This window comes from Atta colombica, unplaced genomic scaffold (assembly GCF_001594045.1).
Source record: "Atta colombica isolate Treedump-2 unplaced genomic scaffold, Acol1.0 scaffold222, whole genome shotgun sequence".
NCBI classification, from domain to species: domain Eukaryota; kingdom Metazoa; phylum Arthropoda; class Insecta; order Hymenoptera; family Formicidae; genus Atta; species Atta colombica.
In genome coordinates this window covers 733,647-736,489 of record NW_017259319.1, presented here as the reverse complement: position 1 = coordinate 736,489, position 2,843 = coordinate 733,647, and positions in this window count along the sequence as shown.

Here is a 2,843-nt window from a genome sequence, read left to right as displayed (position 1 = left end):
TCTCTCTCTCTCTCTCTCTCTCTCTCTCTCTCTCTCTCTCTCTCTCTCTCTCTCTCTCGCCCATTCTCTCTCTCTCCTACCCTCCTCTCCTCGGTTTCTCTCGTACTCTCCACTGCGGCCATTACGCCGGTCGGCGAACTAACTTAAACTCGGCCGCGCCCCGTGCATTTTAATGCAGCCGCGATTTATCAGGGCCGCGGGATTTCCGATGTGCTGCTATCGTCGCCGCGGGAATTGCCCTTCCCTCGTGTAATATCGAAAGTAAAAGTGACCGGAAAATTACCCACGTGGCGGATATAATCGGTACTACGATTCAAGGACGATTAAATGGCAGTATTTTGGCAGCGTGCGGACCAGAGGAATTCGGCTCACTGTACCGCGGTGGAAGAGTGCGGGGGGAGATGTAACCTTTCTCTTGAGGATTCAAATCCTGACGTCGGCAAAACGAATCGTGTCTCTGTTCTCGGTTCCTCCTCATGGGATGCATTGTCTCGCGATTGACAGACGCATTCTACGAGGAACAAAATCGAAATTTGGAAAATTGTAAAAATAATTATTGTTGATGAATTTAATTTATTAGTGATAAATTTAATAAATAATAAATAATTATTATTTGTTAATTATTAATAATCTATTAATTATTTACTGTTCGGGAGAGAGAGAGAGAGAGAGAGAGAGAGAGAAACGGACGCTTTGGTAACGAAAGCATCGATAACAAAGAAGACTTTAGCTTCTAGATTATTGCGTTTTAGATCAATCTTTAAGTATAAACGCGAATTTGCTGTTAAATTCATAATGTCAAATTATACCAATTTGAGTTATTTTTAATAATTTTTGTAAGGCGCTATTGTTCCTATTTAATATTTCATTAATCAAAACAATGAGGTTAAACAATTTATCTCAAGAAAATTAAATTTGACCCAAATTTAGTTTATTATTTACTAACTGCACACATATAGATGTTTATTGTATTATTATAATTATTATAATTTATTTATTTATTATAATTTATTATAATTAATATGTGGACGATGTTTATTTTAAAACTAACCACGGGAATGAATTAATTTTGACGTACAATGAAAGTTAAAAATAACAAATTTTAACAAAAATTTTATTTAACTTAAAAAATTTGGTTATCTCATTGCTCATTTGATAACAATGGACGATATTACTGCGAGAATTCTCTGGTATCCAGTTATGACCGATGTGACCTCATGATCTGAAAGACACTCATCCATTGAAACGAGGGAAACGGACGATACCCGCGTTTTAGAAACCTGCGCGGTTCCCTAATAACAGCGTAAACCTTCTTAAGGTTAAATTCTTAACACGATCTTATCCTTAACTTACATATCGACCAGAGGAAAAAAAGAAACGACCGTCCTTACATCGCTAATCGTAATATCAGATAATGTTTTGATAGTTTCTCCATCCCCGCAATTCCTCAACCATCGAGGGATCAAATCGCACGCGGATACCCACTTACCAATCGTCTCTTTCTTCCTTTATTTTTCTCTCTTTTCAACTTTAGTAGGCAGGTACCCGGAAACTCCACGACGATCTAGAATTTCTTATAGTTAAAGATAGTCGAGGACGCGTTGACACTAGCTCAACTATACCGTCTCCGTCGTGCCTCTGTACATTGGTGTTTTTATTTAGAAAATAATTCGACCGTTTAGAATATATATATATAATTTATGTATATATATATTTTTTATATACTTTTTATTTATATATATATCTGTATATGTATATATTTATATAGCTGCGTTCTACGTTGCTTATAGTACGTCAATCTCTTCGCATATGATACATGTCTCATCTCGCGCGACACGAACTCTCAGTTGCGCGTCCGTCTGAAATAAAACGATCGAGTGATGATCGATGGATCTTAACGAGTCGCATCTGTTCTTCGAATCATCTGATCTTCGGATCCTCAGAGCCAGACGAACTCGTTAAGCTCTCGCCCTCGGATCGGCTTCAAGAATGACTCGGCGTAGACCGATGCGCTATCGAACTTCAGTTTCGATCGAGCTCGGCGGTCTTCAGCACGATCAAGTAATCGACCGCGCATATAGAATTTTTACGCGTGTATATGTATGTATTGGAACACAACAGGCTCCACATGGCCGGATGGCCCGTCATTTCTGGAAAAAGAGAGGAAAGGAGATCGTGGACCGACCCTGTTTTCCCACGGGTTATCCACGCGAGGGATTTCTGTTTGGCATCACTCATCGGCAGTGCTGATCTTGTGGTCATCAGTGATAAGACAGACGTGATAAAAATCCTGGCGAAAGTCATTCCATGTCCGTTGGGTCTTCTTTTCTTCGAGATTCTGAGACGACTCCCCACGGTGACGTAGAGAGGATATTAATCTTCGAGCAGTCGCGCGGGAAGATGGGCTTATTAAGGATCGCTTAGGATTACAGACGAGGTGTATAATTTTCGGAATGACATCTCGTTCCGGAAAAGATGCGGTACAGATATACTTTTTTACAGATATACTTAATGCAAAGCTTATCCGCATCTTTTGATTACGATGGGGAGCCTATTGGTTATTTGCTTGTTTGTTGCGTCATTACAGGCCAAAAAATTGATCTTAAAAAATTAGAAAAAAAGACTGAAAATTTCGAAAAATATTTCAGATGTGAAAATGTAATCCGCGAAGAATTGCTAATATTTAGACTTTACATTAATCAAGTTATATTACAAAAATTTCATAATCAATGTTCAATTTTTTTTCCTAATAACGATACGTCAATTAGATATATTGTATCTCCTCAGCTTCATTTTTTCTCTTCGAAAACTTAAATAAAAGTATCAACTAACAAATGTCTTTC